This window comes from Megascapheus bottae, chromosome 6 (assembly GCF_031878675.1).
Source record: "Megascapheus bottae isolate mThoBot1 chromosome 6, mThoBot2.hap1, whole genome shotgun sequence".
Classification (NCBI taxonomy): Eukaryota; Metazoa; Chordata; class Mammalia; order Rodentia; family Geomyidae; genus Megascapheus; species Megascapheus bottae.
This window is the reverse complement of record NC_143514.1, coordinates 79,397,212-79,423,262: the sequence shown is the minus strand read 5'-3', so window position 1 is coordinate 79,423,262 and position 26,051 is coordinate 79,397,212. Positions and strand designations below refer to the sequence as shown.

Here is a 26,051-nt window from a genome sequence, read left to right as displayed (position 1 = left end):
AAATGTGAAGAATAACCTTGGCACTAGCAGAACAGGGTCCAGGTTATTTCAGACCCTTGACCTCCAACATTATCTTACATCTACTTTCACCACACAATGCAAGGAAGAATCTAGGCTACTTCATTTACATAAAGGAGGAGGCTGTGAAAGATTACATTTTTATGTGATAGCTCAAACAATAACAGACTTCTAGTAATGAGTGAGGTCTGCCAAACATTCAAATTATCAGGTAGAGACATTTACACTAAGTAACTCAGCAAATACAAGGTCAAAATGTCAACAGAGGAGCTGGGAATGTGGCTTAGTGGTAGAGTGCTTGCCTAGCATGCATGAAACCATGGGCTCGATTCATCAGTACCACATACACAGAAGAAGCCAGATATGTGCTGTAGCTCAAGGGATAGAGTGCTAGCCTCAAGCAACAAGAAGTTCCAGACAGTGCCCAGGCCCTGAGTTCATGTCCCAAGACTGGCAAAAAACCAAAAAGTGAGCAGAATGCCTAAGTCATGCATGCAAACTGCAAATTAAATCAAGGGTTCTTACTGTACTGATTTGCTAAGATTTATATAGAAGTCTCTAAGAAAAAAGCAAATGGCAACACGTTTCTTTTATGAGTCCTTTTAGATTTTGGTTAAAGTAGTATATGTCCTTATAGGAAGTCTAAATGTTTCTACTCAGTAAATTGAACTTATCTCCAGATTCATTTCTAGAACATTTGAATGGAAACATGCACACATACCCAAGACCTCTTGTTCCCAAAAGTAAAATCCACTACTCACTATCCAGCAGCTTGTTCTTCCGGCAACTTCAAGCAGGGCCACGGGCACAAGTGTCTCATTCTTGTTTACACTATAGGAAAACTATAGTTTATTAAACCCCTAGTTGAGGCTAGTGCCTTTTTTATTTTTTCCTTTGCTTTTTCAAATATTGTTACAACCAACTTCTTGCATGCATCTTTGTGCTTGTATGTATTTTTTCAGTGTAGGAACCACTACTTGAACTATAGATATACACCAACTTGGTCAGAGAGACTCAAACTGCCCTCCAAAAGCTAGACAGACTTAAAATCTTATCAGTAGGTTCTGACTGGCACTCTCCTGGATCTATTACTTTCTGGCCATTCTCAGTTGTTCCCCACCTCACCCCACCAGCCTTGGGGCTTGAACTCAGGACCTGGACACTGTCCTTAGTCTTTCTCAAGGCTAGAGCTCTAACACTTGAGCTATGTATGTGGTACCAAGGAATCGAACCTGGGTCTTTGTGCATGCTAGGCAAGCACTCTACCACTAGGCCAAGCTCCTGCCCCCCACACCCCCATTTTCAGTTTCTTTTGATGAGTTCTCCCTACACTTAAGTAGTCTTAGACATGCCTACTTATGCTTAATCATACTCTGGCATCTGAGTGAAGAAATTCACTCTCAAGCTGCTACTGTGCTAATGCTTCCAAAACTTTATTTTTTCAGCCAAGCTTCTTAGGAACAGGCCCACATTTGCAAATGCCCAATGGGTTTGCCACAATGCTATTCTACAAGACACTCTTAAATTACCCGCAGTCAAACGAAAAGGTTCTTCCACACTGGTCCCGATTTTCCAGGCACTGTCCCAAGATACTCCTGATGTCCTAGTGCTAGTGTTAACAGTACATTCTTTCATTTAAAAAGGAAATTACTATTGATATTCTAAAATGCATGTAAAATCAAAGTTGACAAGTTAAACATAAAATACTACTAAAACATAAAACCTATTGAATAAATCCATCTATTTTATTAATAAATATCTCACCTAAGACTCATTTTACAAACCTTAAATGCAAATTCAGGCCAGGCATACACAAATATGAATTTTTAGATAATCATCCCAATTACCTAGCTATTTCTTTATCATAACACTTCACAAAAATGAATATTTAATAACTGGCTCATATATGCTTATTTGTAGGTGAAGGGCTAGTGAACAGAAATATAACATTAAAAAAAAAAAATCAGGGGCCAAGAATTTGACCTAGTGGTAGAGTGCTTACCTAGCATTCACGAAGACCCGGGTTCAATTCCTCGGTATATACATAAGAAAAAAGCCGGAAGTGATGCTGAGGCTCAAGTGGTAGAGCTCTGGCCTTGACAAAGTCCAAGGACAGTATTCAGGCCTTGAGCTCAAGCCCAGGACTGGCCAAAAAAAAAAAAAAAATCAAACAGCTCAGGCTCACACCTGTAATCCTAGCTACTGAGGAGGCTGAGATCTGAGGATCATGGTTCAAAGCCAGCCTGGGCCTTAAAGACTGTGAGACTCTTATCTCCAGTTAACCACTAAAAAGAAGAAAGAAGGGCTGTGGCTCAAGGGGTAGAGCACTAGCCTTGAGCTAAAGAGCTCAGGGACAGCAACTAGGCCCAAATTCAAGCCCCATGACCAGACCAAACCAAACAACAGCAACAGCAACAATCAAAACAGGTTGGTGATAACATTCATTCACAAAAAGAAAATGAACTACAAACAGATTACAATAATAAGGCAAGGGGCCAGGAGTTTTGCCTAGTGGTTAGAGTGCTTGCCTAGCATGCACAGAGACATGGGTTCAATTCATCGGTACCACATACATAGAAAAGCTGGAAGTGGTTGGGGGGGGGGGTGGTTTCAAGTGGTAGAGCACTAACCCAAAAAAAGCCCAAGGACAGTGTTCAGGCCCTGAGTTCAGTTCCCGGGACTGGTAATAATAATAATAATAATAATAATAATAATAATAATAATAATAAAATAAGGCAAATATAACTCAATGAGTTATAGAAAACTAAGTTGCAATTTTAGTTAATGCAAGCATCTGAATCGTTTTTTATTCAGCAATAAAACTCATGAGTTAATTTCAAGCCAGATAAATAATCTTGAAATCTACTAATAGACTCTTGAAAAATAATGAGAAGTAGTGTCAGATTGTAAAACTTAAGCTAAATTGGCTGTTAGCAAAACTAAACAACACACATTCCACAATTAAATATATAAATACAACAGTAAGGTTGGGCACTGATTAACTTGCCTTTATGTTTTACAATTTCTAGCACAGCCCCAAACATGTATTAAAAATAAATTGCTACTATCTATTTAAAGTACCATCTCATGAAGTAACAAAGTATCAAATATTACTAAACTGTACCCTTATGGTGGCAGGAGCCAGCAACACACCTCTCTATTCATTAGGAGAGAGAGAGAATGCCAGGAGGACTTAGACCTAAGTCATCAATCAGTGGTCAGTTATGGGGTCAGTGTTTTGTATCTCATGTAAACTGTTAAGTCAGACTAAAACAACTTTAGACAAAAACCCCTAGACAGCATATTTTCATCTCAACTTCAAAATTCACTAGAGATCTCAAAGTAGATAGAATAATAAAGAGGAAATATAAGATCCTTTGTAAGGACAAAAACCATAAGGAAAAAACTTCATTTGGAGAAGTACACAGTTTCTCTTTTTTTGTTTTTTTTTTTTGTTTTTTTGTTTTTTTAACTTATGAAGAAATCAAGGCCTCTGCATCTTTCAGGAATACTAAGAACAAGGTCTCCAGTGAAAGTCTAATGTCTTCTACTGTGAGATGAGATCTGTGAGAAGATACAGCCAAATCTAGTCCAAGTCAGCATAAGACAAATCAAAACCCCAACCAGAGTCATTATAGTAAGAACTGAAAATTTTAATAAGCTAGATAGATATCTATATAATTAAGAAAATATACACAAATTCAGAATACTAATTTGACCTTTTTATATTACTCTGATAACTGCATAGTATTGTATTCTCCCATTAAATTCTTGTCAAATAAAATTATAAGGCTCATACCTATTAAAAAAATAAAAACTGCCATTCTTGCCATTTCATTTTAACTGACCAGAAAAAGCAAACATTTACCCAGAAAGAAACACAACTTAGAACAAAGGGAAATTCTGGCTAACTTCTAATGTTTACAGCATTTGATTCATTCCAACAATAAAATCTAAACACTTATTACCCCTTTCCCAATCTTCAGAGCAGAGTAGTCTCCAATGAAAACTATGAGGAAGTACTATCAAGTTGGTCCTGGTAAGGTATAAATGATTGTAATGTAAAGCATGTTCATTCTCACAATTTAAAGGAAATGACTGTCAAATGCCTCCTTTACAATCTCCTCAGAATATGGCAATCCTTTAATATGAAATTTTTCCTAACATTCCAACTGTACTTGACACTAAATAGCCACATTAAAAACCGACCTGGTTCTATTATCTTTTGTTGAAAACATAGCAAAAGATTAGATATGAATCCTCTGTTATTTACATTTTTTGGAACATCAATCATTTTCATAGTCAAGGGCTTTAGAACACTGGATTCTTTTTTAATGGAAGTAACCAGAGTTATATTGGTTCTTAGCCCACCCTCTACCCCCACCCCAGGAGGGTTAGAACAGCTCAAAGGTGGAGAAGTATTTGCTCTAACAGTCGAAGGTGTCATGCTTGCAGTTTCTAGTCAGGTGTTAGAAAGATATGCAGCTTGTTCTTTCGAGCCAAAATTATTCTCCCCAGGGACAGGCTAAAATGATGCCTCAGTGCCTCAATATCTAGAAACCCATATTATCCTAAAACAACAGTCAGGATACAATCTGTTTCTTATTTAGTTGGGTTTGTGGCAATTTAGTTTTGTTTATAGGGTTTTAACTCAGGGCCTTGCATGTGGTATATCACCTAAGCCATGCCTCCAATCTTTGTTATTTTAATTCTAGTTACTTTCTCAATAGTCTACAGTTTATTATGTCCAGGTCAGTCTATACTGTAATCCTATTTGTTTTCCTTGAGATGACAGGAGTATACTCCCATGGCCAGCTTCTTCTGCTGGGCATGGAGTGGGGGGACTAAAGGAAGTGGTTTAGAGGGTTTGCCCAGGATAGCCTTAAAGTCAATCCTCGAAATCTCAGCCTCACAAGTAGCCAAGATTACATGTATGAGCCACCATGCCTGACATTAAATTTGACTCAATTTTGCAAGATGTCCCTCTAATTCAGTAACTAGATAAAGTTTTTGATAAATGGTTTTATAACTGAGGAAAACCATATTGAACACTGAAGAAAAATTATATTGATTACTAAGAAAATGCTCCTAAAAACAATTAACACTGAGTGGCATTACAAGTTGACACTGTCTTTTTTTTTTGGGGGGGGGGGGGGCAGTCCTGGGTCTTGAACTCAGGGCCTAAGCACTGTCCTTGGGCTTTCTCAAGGCCAGAGCTCTACCACTTGAGCCTCAGCACCACTTCCAGTTTTGTTTTGTTTTTTTTCTATGTATGTGGCACCAAGGAATCAAACCTGGGTCGACAGGCATGCTAGGCAAGCACTCTACTGCTAGGCCAAACTCCCACCCAGATACTATCATTTTACATGGTTTTTATTAACTCATTTTCAATCATTATTTTTCCCTCTCCAGTAGAGTTCAATCTAAGGTCTCATGCTCTCTAGAGAAGCACTATACCTACCACCTACCACTTCAGCATTGCCACCCTATCCCAGCCCTTTCATTAAAAAAAAAAAAAAGTCTCAATTTTTTCCTTAGAACCAGATATTATAACACTACCTCAAAATAGCTAGGATATATCAAGTTCATTTGTTTTGTTTTGTAAGACAATCCAGGCTGATAGGTTAACCTTGAATTCACACCCTCATCTCTCCACCTTCCGAATATTGGAGTAACAGGCCTGAGTGAGCAGAATGCCTACCACTCGCGGCCTTCATTATACTAGTATAAATCATTGTAAGTAAAAGAATTATAATTACAGCTGGGCATGGTAGCTCACGTCTGTAAACCCAGCTACTCAGGAGGCTAGATCTGAGGATCAAGGTTCAAAGCCAACCCAGGCAACAAAGTCCATGAGACTCTTACCAACAATTAATCATCAAAAAACTGGAAGTGGCATTGTGGCTTACAGGTAGGGCCATAGCCTTGAGCTGCAGAGCTCAGGGACAGCACCCAGGCCCAGAGTTCAAGTCTGATGAGGATGACCATGGCCTGAGGTGGGGGAGGAGGGGAAATTCCTGGGGCTGGGCCGGAGGTTGGCAGAGTGGTAGAATGCTTGCCTAGCAGACATGAAGACCAGGGTTCAATTCCTCGGTATCACATATATAGAAAAAGTCAGAAGTGGTGCTGTGGCTCCAGTGGTAGAGCTCTAGCCTTGAGAAAGCCCAAGGACAGTGCTTAGGCCCTGAGTTTAGGTTCGAGGACTGACAAAGAAAAAAAGAGGGGGAGAGGGAATTCACTGGGCTGGGCTAGTGACACAGCTCAGCTGAGGTTCAACCCTCAACAGCAAAAAATGTACATATGATGCTTGGAAAATCTCAAATACAAACACAAAGGGTTAGTAAATAGTAGTTTGTCATTGAGTCTAAGGTAAGTCAAAAAGAAAAAAGTCTAGTTTTCAATTTAATAGTTACAGATAAAATGTTTTGATGTTTACCTATACAATATCCCTAGAGGGACTAAACCACCTACATTTAACAAATGTAAATGACATTCCTTCAACCTTATCTTTTTCCTTGCAGTTTAAAATGCTTTACTACAATAAACTTATCTTTCCAAAAACATTTGAAAAACAACCAATCATAAAAGGCTCCTATTGGTTCTCAGTTTAGTGTCCACTGTGCTATTCTCAGCCTTCTCAAGGAAATTGGAACTGCTGGGAATGGTGACACAAGCCTGTAAACCCAGATACTTAAGCATCAAAGATCTGGAGGATTAGAGTTCAATGCTAGTCCTAGCAAAAAGCTAGCAAGACTCCCATCTCGAAAAGTCAGCTTCAAGGGCTGGGAATGTGACCTACAGTGGTAGAGTGCTTGCCCTGCATGCATGAAGCCCTGGATTTAATTCCCCAGTACCACATACACAGAAAAAGCCAGAAGTAGCACTGTGCTACCTTGAGCAAAAAGAAGGTCAGGGATAGTGCCCGGGCTCTGAGTTCAAACCTTAGTACTGAAAAAAAAGGGGTGGGGAAGGTAAGCTTAAAGGAGTGGTTCACACCTATAATCTCAGCTAATTTGGAGGCATAGATAGATCAAGGTCCAAGACCAGGCTCAGGCAAAAACACTATCCAAAAACGTGCCAGTATCCCCAGAACAAACCAACAAAAAAGTGAAGATGGGGCTGAGAACCTACCTAGCAAGTTGGAGCGAAGGAGAAAGAGAGATGAGGAAAGGGGAAGACAATAGAGAAATGATTTTTTTTTTTTTTGGGGGGGGGGGACGGGCAGTCCTGGGCTTAAGCTCAGGGCCTGAGCACTGTCCTTGGGCTTTTCCTCAAGTCTAGTGTTCTACCACTTGAGCCACAGCACCACTTACAGCTTTTTCTAGGTATGTGGTACCAAGGAATCAAACCAGGGTCTTTATGCAGCTAGGCAAGCACTCTACTACTAGGCCAACCTCCCAGCCCATAATTTTTAAAAAAGCATTTTCAGTCACACAAAGCCTCCAAATATTAACTTTTCCCCTCTCAGAGAGGTAGCATCTCAAAATCCCATAACCTAATATTTCCAAGCACAGAGAAGGCATGGCTTTTAATTCTGAGGGAAATAGATTTAGAGATGGAATACACAAAATTCAACAAAGAAAAAACAATTCCAGGAAAAGAACTGAACATGTGGTAGAAGAAGCAATTAAAGTGCTGTATGTGTTTGAGCTACAACAAAATATACATTCTAATACTGACACTAGAAAGAGAAGGCAGATGGCTAAAATAGAAGACAAAATCCTCATCTCTTACTGAGCGAGCTCAGGAAGCAATGTCTAAGAAAATGAAAACATAAACACATCCTTTAGTTAGCAATATTTAGATAAGAAATTGTTTAAAAAATTAAAACAGGGGGCCGGGAGTTTGGCCTAGTGGTTAAATTGCTTGCCTAGCATGCAGGAAGACCCAGGTTCGATTCCTCGGTACCACATACATAGAAAAAAGCCAGAAGTGATGCTGAGGCTCAAGTGGTAGAGCTCTAGCCTTGAGAAAGTCCAAGGACAGTGCTCAGGCCCTGAGCTCAAGCCCAGGACTGGCAAAAAAAAAAAAAAATTAAAACAGGAAACAGTGTGGTGTCCCATATCTTTAATCCAAGCACTTGGGAGTCTATGTCTGGAAAGTCAAGAGTTGGAAACCAGAAGAAACAACTTTACTGCACTATTTGGCTCTTGGCTCTAAGAGCCAGTGGACATATTTCCTAAATTAAATGTGAAATTAACAAAATTAAAACTATTTTTCAATTTTTAATGACAGGATACAGATAAAAGTGTTCAAAATGTGTTATACACAAGTATAGAAGCAGTATAGTGAGATCTTGTGTTATTAGCGTATGCAATTGAAAAATTAGAAAGAGCCAGTCATTAAACATCACACCCACTAAAACTGAACTGTCTAAAACCATTTTCTTGTTAGCTCTCTGACCTGGCAATTCCCTTCTTTTCTGTGAGTCTTATGATTATTGTTACCATACCAACCTCAGAGTAGCACTTGTCACGGAGTATGGTTTACAGTAACATCAATAAACTGTGTATTATTTACTGATTTGAAAAAATATATACTCACCAAGCCATGAACTGGGAGCTCACATCTATAATCCTAGCTACTCAGGAGGTTGAGATCTGGATGGACGTTCAAAGCTAGCCAAGGCAGGAAAGTCTATGAGACTCTTTTATCACCAATTAATGACCAGAAAATCAGAAATGGCACTGTGGTTCAAAATAGTAGAGTACTTGAGCATAAAAGGACAGGGGCTGGGAGTCTGGCCTACTGGTAATAGTGCAAGCACTCTACCACTAGGCCAAACTCCCGGCCCAGATGAGGTCTTTTAGAGTTTAAGATGTATAAAAAAAAAAGGGAAACTGGAGAGTATTTTCAATTACTACCGATCATTAGGTCACCAGTGGTATAGCTTGGTATCTCTCAAGTACAACAGCTGGACTTGGAGGAAGCTGCTAAATTTCAGTATTGTTTTATTAAAAAAAGTACTTCCTTATTCTTTACAAGTTCAATACCAATTCTCTAAGAAGCCCTAAATTAAAGCTTTCCAAGCAAAATTTACTTTAGTTCTGTTTTGTTAGAACTAAATATATCAAGTGGCAAACTAAGATGTGGAAACACAGTTTAAAGGAAAGGTTATGCTTTGAAAGTATTCAATAACTCAAACAGAGGTATCATTAGGCAGCAGCAAAATAAACACTGGGATCCCATTTCATTTGCTGTTATGTTTCACATAGATATTTTTCCAATGACCACCAACATCTATTAGGATAAACTTCGAAAGGAGACAAGCATACACTCCCTAGATTTCCATTAGCAGAGCGAAACGTAATCAGAACAGATCCCATTTTCAGCACTAAAAACCACCTAGAGGCCAATAATTTAGGCATAGAAACCACTCAGTGTGATCCATGTATGCTGTGCTCAGGCTCCTCCATGTCCCCAGGGATGCTGACCAGTAGTGCCAGTGGTGACTGAAGTCAGTAAGCAGTGGGAAAGGGCATGAAGCCAGCAAACATTTAAACTAAAAACAGTACATTTACAGGAGAGCTGGCTAAACTATAATCAAAGTCTATATTTTTGGCTTCAATGGTAAACACAGTTGTTAGTAGTGGGTTACACAGTAGACTTTTAAGTGCACATCATTTCAAGTAAGAAAACATCTGTTTTACCAGTGGTAATACCCTTGTATACTCCATTTCTCTTGCTCCCAGGAAGTGTGAGAGCACCAAGAGGATCAAGTACAGCCTATAAAAAGCCATAGGCTGAATGAAAGGTTAGAGGTTATATGGAAGGTCACAGTGACCTATGAAAGGTCAGCTCACCTTAGGGAATACTGAGCTTTTTGTGTAGGTTCCTACAATTACAAATTCCAAAGCTATTTGATGTCTAGCTTTGCCCTTTAAAGAACTGTCACAAGCCAGATGCCGGTGGCTCACGCCTGTAATCCTAGGTATTCAGGAGGCTGAGATCTGAGAAATGAAGTTCAAATACAGCCCAGGCACAAAAGTCCAAGAGACTCTTATTTCCAATCAACCACCAGAAAACTGCAAGTGGCACTGTGGCTCAAAGTGGTAGAGCACTAACCTTGAGCTGAAGAGTTCAGGGACAATGTAAACAGTGCCCAGGCCCAGAGCTCAAGCCCCAGGACAAACAAATATATAAACAAACAAATTTGTTAATAAAAGAACAGTCAGATGAGAATGTAGCCTCTCCCTCTATCTAGCCCCCACTAAACTGAGTAATATTCCTGCTTCCACACATACAGAGTGGCAAAATGCAGAAAATCAAGCTCAATGGTTCACTGGTCTCCAACAAGCCACTAATCACTGGAATTCACTTTCATTAAGTTCTGGAGATAAAACTTCCATTTGATTTTCACCACTGTACTTGGTGTGGGGGGGGAGGGGTGCATTTTAAATAGTGAGTGATGAGAATTCTCTTATCCCAGCAAACCTAAGTTGGGATGTTTTTGTTGCTTAGTGCCATACCAAGAAGGCTTGTACTAAGGGTATCTGTCTGTCTATCTCATTCCCCCTCACCCCTCTCAGCTTTTTCACTCATTAGTAAAGCTCAACCACTTGAGCCACATGCAGTTTTTTTGCTAGTTAATTAGAAATGCAGTCTCTGCCTGGGATGGCTTCCAACCTCCATTTTCAGATCTCAGTTTCCTGAGTGTCTAGAATTACAGGAGTAAGTCCTGGGAACCCATCTAGCTTCTCAGTCTTAAGCAAATAAACCTGGTGATAAAGGACTCAGAATCTGGGATCAGATGAATGGTCAGGGCTCTTTCTTCCTGCTCTGTTGTTCCCTAAGAGGGTTAATCTTGAACAAATCTTTGTAGGCTCACCTCCAAGGCAACAAATACTCACCTTGAAAATGTGACCAATAGGGTCTGGTGGCCTAGTTGGTAGAGTGCTTGCATAGCATGCACAAAGACCCAGGTTGGATTTCTTGGTAATACATACACAGAAAAGCTGGAAGTGGTGCTGTGGCTCAAGTGGTAGAGCTCTAGCCTTGAGGCAAGCCCAAGGACAGTGCTCAGTCCCTGAGTTCAGTCTCATGACTGGAAAAAAAAGAAAGTATGACCATTAGCCAAGCAATGGTGGGTCACACCTATATTCTGAGCTACTGAAGAGGCTGTGATCTGAGAATCATGGTTCAAAGCCAGCCTGGGCAGGAAAATCTGGGAGACTCTTACCTCTAATTAAACACCTAAAAACTTAAAGTGAAGCTGTGGCTCAAAGCAATAGGGCACTAGCTTTGCACACAAAAGCTCAGGGGCAGCAACCAGGCACTGAATTTAAGCCTGATGACAAAAAAAAAAAAAAAATTAATGTGACCAATATTTAATATCTACTGCACAAAACATTTCATTCTTGTTACCACTACTGCTACATTATTTATATGGTAGGGGGAGCCATGTGTCAGATGCTAGGCTGGATTCTCCAAACAGAGAATCCATCACAAAAGGGAAGGTCTGCTTCAGCAGCAAACCAACAACCTTTCCTGCTCTCTCTCCTTCTCACACACTTTCCCCCTGCTCACTCCTCTCCACTCCTCCTTTCACCACTCACACGCCAGAAAGCACAGTGGAGCCACACAGTGGCCAAGAAACATCAAGACACCATTCACCAAGCTGCTGACCCAACCATTTCTATGACACAAAATGAACTATCATTAAATGATTCTTTTTGTTACAAACTTATGCAATTATGATATTACTGAATATCCAAAGAGGAACACAAAAGACCAAGAGACTCTTATCTCCAATGAATCCCTAGAAAAAGGGGAGTGGGGCTGTGGCTCCAGGGGTAGGGTGGTAGCTTGAGCTGAAGAGCTCAGGAACAATGCCCAGGCCCAGGGGTAGGGGGGTAGCCTCGTGCCCAAAGTTCAAGCCCCAAGACCCACAAACTCTCTCCTCCCTCCCCTCTTCTTCCTCATCCCCCTCCCCCCCCCTCTCTCCAAGGTGAAAGAAAGGCATGTCTAGCTGGGTGCCAGTGGTTCATGTGTGTAGTCCTAGCTATTCAGGAGGCTGAGCCCAGTTCAAAGCCAGCCTGGGCATGAAAAGTCCATGAGACTCTTATGTCCAATTAACCACCAGAAAAACAGAAGTGGTGCTGTGGCTCAAGTGGTAGATAGATAGCCTTGAACTGACAAAAAGCTGAACAGCTCAGGGAAAGTGCCCAGCCCAGAGTTCAAGCCCATGACTGACCCTCTCCATGCCCCTCCCCCAAAAAAGGCATGTCTATCTAAGAAAGTATTCTATAGTCATAAGTTCTATGTTTGGGTAATTGTCCTTATTTTTATTTTCCACAAACATTTAAAAATAAGGGGGGAGGATTCTACCAACAACTATCGGTTTTTATAATTTAGACCATTTATTTAGCCAGGTGCTGAGGACCACTGTGCAAGAGGCTGAGATCTAAGGATCACAGTTTGAAGCCAGTCCAAGAAGGAAAGCACATGAAACTTACCTTCAACTAACCACTAGGAAACCAGAAATGGAGCTGTGAGTCAAAGTGGTAGAGCACTAGCCTTAAGCAGAAAACCTTAGCAACAGTGCCCAAGCCCTGAGTTCAGGCCCCCACAAACAAACAAAAACATAAACTTATTGGTTAGGTGTCAGAGGCCATGCCAGTAATCCTAGCTACACAGAAAGCTAAGATCTGAGGGTCACAGTTCAAAGCCAGCCTAGGCAAGAAAATCAATCAAATTCTTAGGTTCAATTAAACACCAAAAGGCCAGACATGGAGCAAGTAGTAGAACACTATAGGGCTTGAGCAAAAACACTCAGGGAGAGAGTCCAGGTCCTAAGTTCAAGCACCAACAGCAAAACACACACACACACACACACACACACACACACACACACACACACACACACACACAAAATTTACTGCATCCAAGCCCAAGGACTGGCATCCATTATATATAATACATATATATAATGCTAACTATGTCCAATACCACTGCAGAAAATTATTTACACCCTCTCAATGCTATCATTCTTAAATGTTAAATGACACCACTTACAGGCTAGTTTGGTCCACTGGCAGGTTAAGATGTTTAATTTAGGCTTTTTGGCAATAGAGTGTCAACTCTGTAACAGGTTGGTCTCAAAACTCATTATCTTCCTGCCTCATCTTCCCACCTGTTAGGATTACAGGCATGTACCAGTAGACCCAACTTTATTCTTTTTATATATATTCACAAATCTTCCTAATTTATTCATTCATTAAAGAAACTTACAGCCAGGTGCAGTGGCTTACATCTGTAATCCTAGCTACACAGGAGGCAGAGATATGAGGATCATGGTTCAAAGCCAAGTCAGGGCACTAAAAAGTATGAGAGACTCTAATCCCCCATTAACCACTAGAAAATGGGAAGTGGGGCTAGGGTGGTAGCCTTGAGCTAAAGAGTTCAAGCTCTACCACAGGGAAGGAGAAAGGAGAGGGGGAAGGGGAGGAAGAGGGGGAGAGGAAAGGGGAAGAGAAGGGGGAGGGGGAGGGGAGCTTATTAGGTCTACTATATGCCAAATGTTTTATTCAATATTCATTGGACAAAAATTTTTAAGTGGGCATTATCCTCACTACTTGAAATATCTGTGAATACAACAGAGCTCTGACCTCATGAAGCTTACATTCTATCCAGACAAACAGTAGATTGTTGAATAGATTCAACAATCCATGAGACAGTGTATCCGAAGGCAATGATATTCAAGAAAAAGTAAATCGACATGAGAAGGATCTCAGGAGGCTGAGATCTGCAGACCCCAGCACAACATGCCAGGAGGGGAGAAGACCACTGCCGAGTTCTGGCTTTTTCTACCCAGGAGTATTAAAGCCTCTTCCAGGTATGAGGCAGACCTGGACCAATAGGATTTGGCAGCTTGGTCTTGCACATACATGCTTTCCCTCTACAGTAAAAGCTGCTGGCCAATATGGAAATCATTTATTATAACCCTGGAATCTGCTGGCCTTACTGTCTGCTTAAACAGGAAGATGGGTCTCCTGGTACTAGGTAATATCAAAATTCCAAACTAATTCATCTTAATCATGGAAATCCTTATCTCCGTATAACTGTATTGACAGACACAAGGAACTGAACACTCATGTATTACTAAATATGTACAAGTAGCTATTCTGCACAAAGTAATTTAAAATACATGTAATTTTCAAATACATTTTTAAATGTATGCGCCACGGTGTTTGTTTCCTTGTTATTTTTATATATATTCTACCTCCAAATGACATAGCCTCTTTAACTTTGTTTTAAATAAAAATTTACAAGTGCAAAAGGGTAAAAATTTTTAAATGCAATTGTGTTGGTGCTCTACACAGAATGGGCAGAAATCATTAACAGCCAATATGTAAGGAAGAACACTGCAAATCTTTATTCTACTACTCAGGAGGCTGAGATCTGAGAGTCACAGTTCAAAGCCAGCCTGAGTAAGAAACTCCAGGAGACTCTTATCTCCAATTAACCACAAGAAAACCAGAAGTGGCAATGTAGTTCATGTGGTAGTGCACTAGCTTCGAGCAAAAGAGGACAGCTCAGTCTCTAAATTCAAGTTTCATGACCCAAAACAAAACAAAACAAACAACAACAACAAAAACCACAACTGATCAAAGCTCTAAAATGGCTGTCTGGCTGTGGCTGAGCTAGCTTTTTCAAGCCATCTGGCATACCACAGCACAGCACCATGCCTGCACATCAACAAACTGTTGTGAAATAAATGAAAGTGGTGGAACCATTGTTTGAACCTGAATCTCTCTAGTTCTCAAGTTTACATTCTACTTACTATTACCAGTGGCTTTAAATCTGTGAGGTTGGTTTTTTTTTGGGGGGGGGGGAGGGGGAAGGATAGGCTCCCAGTATATAGAAAGCTCCCGGAATCATTCTAATGTGCCAGCATGAATGCATTCCACTGCACAGCATCACAATGCCATTCCAAGTAAACAAGTAATTAGAATGGCATGATCAGGATTCTGCAAAGGGGCATAAGTGTACCAAGAGCCAGCTACTTAACCTAGTCTAAAATCCCTGGAGGATGGTTTACTGAGACTTGAAATACTAAGGAAATTCGCCAAACTGTATTCTAGGCAATACAATAATATGTGCAGGAATCCACCAAAAACAGAATGCATGATGAATTTTTAAGTTTTCTTTCTAAGCAAAGGCCCAGTGGTTCACACCTGTAACCCTAGCTACTCAGGAGGCTGATATTTAAGAATGTTGATTCAAAGTCAACCCTCACAGGACTGCTGTGACTCTTATCCCCAATTAACCAGCAAAATGCTGAAAGTGAAGCAGTGACTCAAGTGACTGAGCACCAGCCTTGAATGAAAAAAACTAAGCAACAGAGCCCAGGCCCTGAGATCAAGTCCAGTACCCACAAAAGAGAGTGAGACAGAGGCAGAGAGAAAACAAGCAAGCTGTGGGCTGGGGGACATAAAAAACTGGTACAGCTTTCTCTGACTTGATGCAGCTGTCACTAGCTTCATCTATACTTAGCCAAAATTACAGTTTTTGAAAGAATCAATTCCTTAGGCAAATAAGGAAGAATTGGAAAAGGGAAGGGGGAGAGGGAGGGAGGGAGAGGAAGGGAGGGAGAAAGGAAGGAGAGAAGGAGAGAAGGAGGGAAGGAGGGAGGGAGGGAGGGAGAGAGGGAGGGAGGGAGAGAGGGAGGGAGGGAGGACGGACATTAAATATTGTCTGTTGTGGCCAGATCTAGTGTCTTACATCTATAATCCCTACCACTTAGGAGGCTGGCATATGAGGCTCAAGGTTCAAAGCTAGCTTGGGCAGACAAATGTTTGAGATTTGTGTCTCCAATTAACCAGCAAAAAAATCAGAACTGAAGGCATGACTCAAGCAGTAGAATACCAGCTGTGAGCAAAAAAGGCCCAAAAGAACCTGAGAGTCAAGTTCAAGCCCCAGTACCCCTCTACATGCACACACACAAATATTGTCTAATATAAAAATAGGTAACACAAGGTGTGTGAAATCCAGCAGAGAGCAATGTAATGGCATATACCCTTAACTCGGCACTCAGGAGGCCAGAGGACCTTGAGTTCAGGTCAGTCTGGGCTACATACTGAGATTTATCTAAGAAGAAAAAAATAATAAAGTAAAAGCAAGGCAGAGGGAGGAAAACAATCATCCCAGAGAGCTTTCCCTGGGGCATCAAGATTGATTAAGTAAAAGAAACAGGCAATGGAAAAAGCATACAGTAAAACACCTTTCCTAACTGTGTACAACTAACAATGAAAAGACAAGAGACCAACAAATCCTTTACTCAAGTCCATACAACCATCATTTTCTGAGGTCCACCCTCAGGACACTTGCAGAGACCCAATTAAGAAGCTGCCATCTAGCTACCACATGGCTACAGTAAAGGGTAGCATGTCTCTAATACACTTACCACCAGAAAACCAGAAGAGGCCCTGTGGTCTCAAAATGATAAGAACACTAGCCTTGAGCAAAAATCTCAAAGATCTCTGAGTTCAAGCCCTCAACTGATGTCCCTCCCCCGCCACACACACACACACACACACACGCGGGGGAGGGGGGGGACATAAAGCCAAACCAGGTACCAGTGGCTCACCCATGTAATCCCAGCAACTCAGCAGGCTGAAATCTGAGGATCATAGTTCAAAACCAGCCCAGGCAGCAAAGTCCATGAAACTCTTATCTCCAATTAACCAACAGAAGGAAAAGAAAAAAAATGGAACTGTGACTCAAATGGTAGAGTATTAACCTTGAGTGAAAAAACTCAGGGACAGCACCTAGGCCCTGAGTTCAAGCCCTAGGACCAAAAAAAAAAAAGAGAGAGAGAGAGAGAGAGAAAAGAAAAAAAAGCCAACTGGCCAAGAATGTGGCCTAGTGTTAGAGTGCTTGTGTAGCATGTACAAAGCCCTGTGTACCAAAAAAAAAAAAAAATTCCTCGGTACCACATAAATAGAAAAAAGCTGGAAGTAGGGCCATGAGTTTGACCTAGTGGTAGCGTGCTTGCCTAGCATGCACGAAGACTAGGGTTTAATTCCTTGGTACCCCATACACACAGCAAAAAAAAGAAAGCCGGAAGTGATGCTGAGGCTCAAGTGGTAGAGATCTAGCCTTGAAAAAGTTCAAGGACAGTGCTCAGGCCCTGAGCTCTAAGTCCAGGACTGGCTAAAAAAAATAATAAATAAATAAAAAGATGGAAGTGGTGCTATAGCTCAAGTGGTAGAGCGGTACCAGGCCCTGAGATCAAGCCCCAGCACTGGCAGACTGGCAGACTGGCAGACAGACAGACAGACAGACAGACAGAGACAGAGACAGACAGGGAGACAGAGAGTCTCCAGCCAAAACTTCCTACCTAAACTTCCTACCCAATAAGGGGTACTCTGCTAAGAGAAGAATATATATATAATAGCAAATATTAAAAATTATTCCTGCCAGGCACCAGGCTCATGCCTGTAATCCTAACAAGATCTGAAGATCATGGGTTTGAAACCAGCCTAGACAGAAAAATCCATGAAATCTTACCTCCAATTAACTACACAGAAAAAGCTGGAAGTCGCACCATGGCTCAAATGGTAAAGTGCAAGCCTTGAGCAAAAGAAGCTCAGAGACAGAGCCCAGGCCCTAATTCAAGCTGCAGGACTATCCCTCCCCACCCTCCACCGCCAAAAATTACTATAGCTGGGTACCAGTGGCTCAAATCCCAGCTACTCAGGCTGAAATATGAGAGTCCATATTCAAAGTCAGCCCAAGTACCAAAGTTCTAGAGAGTCTTTATCAAAAATTAACCACCAAAAATCTGGAAGTAGGTGCAGCTCCAGTGCTAGCACATCAGCCTTGGGGGGGGGGCGGGAGGGGGAGAGAACTAAGGAGAGTACCCTGGCCCTCAGTCCAAAACCCAGTACCAGCAAACAAACATACACATTCAAAATTACTTTCTTGCCAGGCAAGGTGGCTCACGCCTGTAATCCTAGCTACTCAGGAAGCTGAAATCTGAGGATCAAAGTTCAAAGCCAGCCTGGACACAAAAGAACCTGAGATTTTTTTGGGGCAGAGGGGAAGGAAGGTCATGGGGCTTGAACTAGGCCTGGGCACTTACCACCCTACTCTTGAGCCAAGTCACACTTCCAGTTTTCTAGAAGTTAATCAGAGATGAGAGTCTCCAATCCTTTTGTGCCCAGACTGGCTTTGAACCTGGATCCTCAAATCTAAGACTCTTATCTCCAATTAACCTCTAGAAAACAGAAAGTGGGGCTTGGCTCAAGGGTAGGGCTGTAGCTTTGAGCTCTTCAAGAGCTCAGGGACAGCGCCAAGTTCAAGCCTCATGACTCACCCAAACAAAAATTTTTTTACTTTCTTCTTTCCTTACACACGAGACATTATGTGTTATCTGGTTGGTGGTTGGTTGGTTTTGGTCTAGTTTACTTCTCTTAACATGCTGTTAACATAGGCCTATTGTTGTTTATATTAAGAAAGCATTCTACTGGGTGCAGTGGCTCATGCCTGTAATCCTACCTACTCAGGAGGCTGAGATCTGAAGATTATGGTTCAAAGCCAACCCTAGCAGTAAAGTCCAGGAGACTCTTATCTCCAGAAAACTGGAAGTGGTGTTGTGGCTCCAGGAGTAGGGCAATAGCCTTGAGCTGAAAGAGCTCAGGGACAGGGCCCAGGCACAGAGCCCAAGCCCCATGACAGGAAAAAAGAAAAAGAAAGGGGGGGAGGGGAGGAAGGGAGAGAGAGAAAGGGGGAGAGAAGGAGGGAGAGAAGAAGGGAAGGAGGGAGGGAAGGAGAGAGGGAGGGAGGGAGGGAGACAGAGACAGAGACAGAGAGTGTCAGCCCGGCCATAGGATAAGGAGTCTTTCTTCATTTGCTAAACCTCCTAGGTAGTCACTAGCCTATTTAGTAAAGCTTTTACAAAGCCCTAGGTCCAGCCCTGCCACCTGCAGATCCAGCCAACCAGCTAGTTCTACAAATTCTTGAATATGGGACACAGGTATAGTCGCTGATCCAGGAGTTTGCTGATCTGGGGTATGAAGGCATCTATTTGAGTAGATGGGGCCAACTTCATCCAAATGAACAGACTACTGAGAGTCAACTTTCATTCTTTCCTGTCCTGATCTGGCTGATATAACATAAGCAACATGAACAGCACACATACAGTGTTCAGATTTGGCTAACTGGGAGTCTTCTTTCTCAAGAAATCCTCAAAATCCATCCTTAGGTCAATGAGGAGCTTTACACAAGGGCAAGAAAAGAATGTTAAGAAGGACTTTACCAAAATGAAAACTGGTAAGCTTATCCATTTAAAAAAAGAAAAAGACACTTTCTCCCTCAACCTGACATAAAGGATTTAAGCCAGCATTCAGCATTATTATGAATGTGAAAATGTAGAGGAATCCAAAACAAATCAAGGATATTCATAAAAGTTTTTGTTAGTTGTAATATGAAAAAATTTCTTAAAAAAAAAAGTATTACCAGACTGGGAAAAATTTAAGAGAATTAATGGAAGGAACTATTGTAACTACTGAGTGGTTATTGTTATTAACAATACCAAATGGGGCTGGGCACTGTGGCTCACGCCTGTAATCCTAGCTACTCAGGAGGCTGAGATCTGAGCATCAAGGTTCAAAGCCAGACCAGGCACAAAAGGACCTGAGACTCATCTCCAATTAAACTCTAGAAAACGGAAAGTGGGGCTTGGCTCAAGGGTAGGGTGGTAGCCTAGAGCTGAAAAGCTCAGGGACAGTGCCCAGGCTAGTTCAAGCTCCAAGACAAACAAAAACAACCTTGCCCCAAACCAGCAATAAACAAACACCAGTAGCTTTTTAAATACCAACAACAACTAGCCAGAAAAGGGTCACAATTCAAAATGTTTTTAGAAATGAAATGTCTTGCATGTCTTTCAAACATTCCACCTAACTTTAATCCCTGGTATATTTTCCATATTAATGATATCAACCTTTCAAGTTAAGTACTTTCATCTCCTTATAAGCAGTAATTAATGATACCACATTCATACATTTCTTTCCATCTTCAGTACTACCACCATGTCTTGATTCATAATTTCATCTTTTGCCTAGTTTCCTAGAGCTTTCCTACGTACCACACTAAGGGCCTTAAACTCAAGAAATTAGTTGCCTCACAGATCTGGACAGTGACAGCCCAAGATCAGATATCCATAGGGTTGATTCTGTGGGCTGTTGAGTCCATTAGAGACTTCCTCCCCCTCCTCCCCAAACCACTATGTTTCAGCTCGACAAGAATGTCTCCTAGGGACAAACAAGTTAAGATGCATTATCTAACTAACCTTCTTTACAAAATTCATTATTTCTATCAAACTAAGACACTGCGTGGTAGAAGACAGAGTTCAAAACACCTGGACTCTTTTTCTAAGTAAAATTTAAGTGCAAGAAGCATGAACACACTTGAGCAACAATGCCCTCTAGAGTCCACATCTGATATTCTTTTTAGCATGGAAATAATTCTAGGTAGGGAATTTTTCTAATTACACACAAACTTTCAGTATTCCATAGGCTAAACTGTTCTTTTTTAATGGATTAGTAGTAGTCATTATTAAAGCTATATTTCCGAATCTCTATTATCAAAGGTCAGAAATATTTCTCCTAAGATAGAAAAAAGATTACCTACAACCAAATTTTCTAATTCACATTTCTTTTATTTGTTTGAGTCTGGATCTGGCTGGCCAGGAAGTTTGATCCCTTGATCCTCCACCCCGAGCATCCCAAGCAACATGGCTAATTTGCATTTCCTTAAAAAGCTTTAAAGAGCTCAAATCACACATGTCCCTACAATAATGATCACTTGTAGTGTATATTAATTAACCTCTGTGGCCAGGAGCTCTGTCTAGCAAAATCCCAAGCTTACATATGACCACACACAAACCACAGCCAATAGAGCCAAAGCTCCCCAGAGACTAACTTCTGCAACATAAGTCTGTCCTCATAGTTCCTAAGCAGCTCCTGCTTTTCCTCTTACTAGGCAACCAGAGCTCCAAAGGGATCTTAAGGAGCCAGTGAGAAGCTATAGCAAATACCAATATCTACTTTTACTGAGCACACAGTACGCCACCTGCTAAGGACTCCAAGTAAATTAAAACCATTCTTCCAACCTATAGGTAGTTATAATAAATCCTCACTTGAGATTTTGTAGGCTTCATTTTTAAGAGTTATCAGAAGTCATGCTTTTATCATTTACCACTAGTAGTTGTTGATTTAAGTATTCATAGTTTGTGTGGTCTTTCCCCCTCTCAGTTTTAATGTAGATGAGAGGGAGAGCAAGCCTGCCCGAATTTTATCTAACAAAAAGAAAGCTACATTCAATGCATATGCTTATATATATATATATGTGTGTGTGTGTATATATACATATATATGTATATCTATGCATATGCATGCCAGTCCTGGGCTTGGCGGCTCAGGGCCTGAGCACTGTCCTTGAGTTTTTTCTCAAGGCTAGAGCTCTACCACTTGAGCCTCAGCACCATTTCTGGCTTTTTTCTGTGTATGTGGTACCGAGGAATCGAACCCGGGTCTTCATGCATGCTAAGCAAGCACTCTACCACTAGGCTAAACTCCCAGCCCCATATATATACATATGTATGTATGTATGTATGTATGTATGTATGTATGTATGTATGTATGTATATGTATATGTATATGTATATATATATATATGTATATTTTGCCAGTCCTGGGCTTGGGCTCAGGGCTTGAGCACTGTCCTTGGACTTTCTCAAGGCTCGAGCTCTACCACCTGAGCCTCAGCACCACTTCCAGCTTTTTGCTATGTATGTGGGGTACCGAGGAATTGAACCCGGGTCTTCGTACATGCTAAGCAAGCACTCTACCACTAGGCCAAACTCCCGGCCCCCCAAAATATATTTTTAAAGCAACTCTTGAAAAGGAAAACTAGCCAGGCATGGTGGCTCAAGCCTGTAATCCTAGCTACTCAGGAGGCTGAGCTCTGAGGATCAAGCTTCAAAGCCAGTACAGGCACAAAAGGACCTAAGACTCTTATCTTCTTCAATTAACCTCTAAAAAACAGGAAGTGGGGCTTGGCTCAAGGGTAAGGCAGTAGAGCCTTGAGCTGAAAAGCTCTGGGACAGTGCCCCAGCCCAGTTCAAGCCCTATGACCTACAAAAAAGAAAAGAAAAACTAAAAGTACTGTCCATTCTTTCAAATATCAGTACTTTTGAAAACAAGTTAATAAAAGTGATCTTGAGGCTCCAGCACAGTAAACAAAAGTAACAGCACCCTTTGGGGCTCACAAGTAAAAGTAACATGGCTATAGATGTAGACAGGTAGGACTAGCCAATTAAGCCTCTGGGCCAAGAAGTAAAAATAAATAGCTACAGATTCTAAAACAGAGACAAGGCAAGGAGGGTCCAGAGCCTGTTTTTGTGAAGTTTGGGTACATTCCTACAATGACAGAATTGAGTAGCGGCAATAGAGACCACATAGTCTTCAAAGCATCAAATATTTTTTATAACTGACCCTTTACAGAATCTGACAGTGCCCACTCCAGGGCAAAAATTCCTACTCATTTCCATATTGAAACTTTTAAAAAAATTGCATTGTTTATGCAGTCTGCTCTTCATATACCAAAATAGGAAGAAAATGTAATTTGTGGGAAAGAATAACTGACTAAAGGTTCCTATCAGGCTATCCAAAGACTGCATGGAGTGTGCCAAAGTTTTTGGTTAGGTACTTTTTAAAACATGTCTATGACAGTCCTCCCTTATCCCTGGGAGAGGAGTCCTAAGACCAACAATGAACACATGATACCACACATGCTATCGAGCTCCACACACATCATATTTAAATTATATCCATCATAGTTATATCTATGACAAAGTTATAAATTAGAAACAAAAAAAGATGCACAATCAGGGCTCAGTAGCTCACGCCTGTAATCCTAGCTACTCAGGAGGCTAAGTAGCTAGGATTATGGTTCAAACCCAGCCCAGATACTAAAAAGTCCATGAGACTTATCTTCAATACATTACCATAAAACAGGAAGTAGCCCTGTGGCTCAAGAAGTAGGGTGGTAGTCTTGAGCTGAAGAGTTCAGGGACAGAGCCCAGGCCCAGGGTTCAAGTCCCACGAATGACCAAAAAAACCCAAAAAAGATGAACCATAATAAAATCACAATATTGTAATAAAAGGTCCTATAATAAAATGACTATAAGAGACAAATGTAGTCTCAAAATATTTCAGTGCAATTACAGCCGTTCTTATGATGATTGTTAAAAGAAAGCACTTGTGGCTTTTTCTTGGTCTATCTGAACTGCCACATCATTACTATTCTACTCTGGCTAATATTAAGTAAAAGAATGGCTACTTTAAACATAAGCATTGGTAAGCAAGAGTCCTATTACTGAGCAGGCATCATATTTAGCCTGGATATCTAGGGTATGATTTGATTCATATCGAGGATATAGCAAGATTTCACTGTGCTACTCACAACAACATTTGATTTAAACTTGTAAGAGCTAGGAGTGGTGGCTCACACCTGTAACACTAGCTATGCAGGAGGCTGAGATCTGAGGACCTCGGTTCAAAGCCAGCCCGGACACTAAAGACCGTGAGACTCTCATCTCCAATTTACCACTAGAAAAGCGGAAGTGGCTCAAGGGGTAGGGTGGTAGCCTTGAGCTGAAGAGTTCAGGGACAGCACCCAAGCCCAGAGTTCAAGCCCTATGACCAACACACACACACACACACACACACACACACACACACACACACACACACACACACGCGTGCGCAAGCACAAATTGTGAACTGTTTATTTCTGGACTCTGTTTAATACTTTAAGATAGCTATTGATTGCGGGTAATTGAAATTGGAAAGTCACCCACATGCAAATAAGGTGAGGACTGCTGTACATGTTACGCCTCAGAGAAGCAAAAGAAAAAATTTAACTTCAGAGTCACAGTTTGACATCTTCCTTCATAACTCCCCAGGAATCCAAGCCAAAAAGAAATGAAGTATTCTTTCTGAAGGAAATGATTCTTCTCATCTTCCTCAGATTGTATTCATGCTGTCTGAAGATTCTGAAGCAACCTTCCAAGACAGTTCATCAGAGAATACCATCACTGCCAAGAGACCCCTCTCAACCGGCAGCTTCACATAGTAAATCTAAACAAACATCTAGTCACTTGCTTTTTTTTTGGGGGGGGAGGGTAATTTGAAAGTCTTTGGTGAAAGAAAAATCAGCATTGCAACACAATAATCTCAGGACAGAAAACCTGATAAGGTAGATATTTAAAGTAAGGGAAAAAAAGAAAAACAATGAACACTCAAGTAACAGAAAGTTATGAGGCTGAAATGCCACTTTTCTTTTCCTCCAAAAAGTCATACTTTGCCTCCGAACTCTCCAGAAATTTGAAGTACTGATAAAAAGTCATACAAATCTGAGGAATTTCTACCTCTTTTTAGTTGTTGAGCTTTTCAAAGGAATTACAAGTGCTAGGGATCTTACCTGAACTGTAAACAGTACTGAGCTTTTATCAATGTCCAAGAATTAGACCCAAGTTATTCAGTACTCAGAGGAAAGCCCAATGAAGTAGTAACTGGGGTACATTTCAACTTCTCTTCCAGAACGTGCCAAACTACCCCTCAAAATTCATACTGAATGGAAGCCCAAGCAAAATGTTGGTCTAGCCGGGTGTTGGTGGCTCACACTTATAATCCTAGCTACTCAGGAGGCTAAGATCTGAGGATCACGGTCAAAAACAGGATCGTAGTTCAAAGTCAGCCTGGACACAAAAGTCCATGAAACTCTAATCTCCAACTAACCACCAGAAAACTACAAGCAGTGCTGTGACTCAAAAAGTAGAGTGCTAGCCTTGCATGAAAAAGCTCAGGGACAGTGCCCAGGCCCTAAGTTCAAGCCTGAGGAGGGACGGACAGGACAGGTGGACAGACGAAAGAGAATAAGAAAAGGTACTAAATAGTCTTAAGTTTACAATTAACTAGTAATAATTCTATAGAAGAACTTTAAGCGAACACTAACTTTAAATAAATGCTCTAGACATCTACACAGGAATGAGCACAGTATGGGATATAGGAAAGTTAAATAAATACCTATTTGAACAATGTGTCCAAGTTACATAGCAAATTCCAGGAGCAGGCCATAGGCCTGTTGCTAGTGCTGGTCCCTCTATTCAGAAGACCCTCCCCTTCCTCTCTCCATGGTGAAATGTGCACTCCACAAAATGCAGCTGTCTTTTCATTCCTGTCATTCACTGCAGGATCTAGCACTCTCACATCAGCACAGTCCACACACTGAGGGATTAGAGGTCAGACATTGTGCTTCATGCTTTACATATATTAACTGATCTCTCCTATACAATGATTCGATGATTAACACACAATGAATCTGAACCTACTGTAACATATAGATTGAGATCTCTTAAGATTGAGATACAGACCTTACTGAAGAGGTCTCATACTCAGGCCTCACTCAGCAGAAAATCTATCCTTTAGAACATGCCAGAAATCTGTCTTCTAACATGCCAAGGAAAATTGCTTATGGGAAAGAATCTCAATAGAGACTCTCTGCTATTAAATGACAGGGGAGTGACTTGGCAAGGGGAGTTTGCCTGGCCCTGGAGAAACTGCATATACTGTCCTACAAGCACCCTGGAACAAGAAAGCAAAGTCCTTCTTCACCATCTCATCAAGTCTCAACTTCAATATCTCCTGTTCAAAGTCACTGTCTGCTAAGTACAACTAATAGAACCCTCTTCCCCATTTATGTCACCACATGCTGTTAAAATTACTTAATAATCACATATTTCATACCTCTATGTACTCAAGAAAAAGCTCTTCATCACTAAATTCTCAGTAATGAATATCAGGTGAGTTAACAAATATTAATTAAAGAAGGGGAATATTTCACGAAGTGAGTAGCAGCTTAAAGACTGGCTTTGACATCACACTGACATGCTGATCAGTATACCTATAATAAAGCCATTAACAAATACATTAGCTAAGGATAATGAGAAAATGCTTTTGTGTCAT

The 26,051-nt window shown here is 41.0% G+C and overlaps 1 protein-coding gene across 9 annotated transcripts in view; it reads right to left on the bottom strand.

Annotated features, from left to right (window-relative positions):
* Rere (arginine-glutamic acid dipeptide repeats) overlaps positions 1 to 26,051 on the bottom strand; it is a 391,456-nt gene that overhangs the window by 298,882 nt on the left and 66,523 nt on the right. Inside the window, exon 1 of one of the 9 annotated variants that reach the window (XM_090335898.1) lies at positions 14,801 to 14,894. The exons of 7 other annotated variants lie outside the window; for them this stretch is intronic. The gene's annotated coding sequence lies outside the window, so the exon portion shown is untranslated. Of the gene's footprint in view, positions 1 to 14,800; positions 14,895 to 26,051 lie in introns of those variants that run through there. One more of the 9 variants, XM_090335902.1, reaches the window with a different exon arrangement.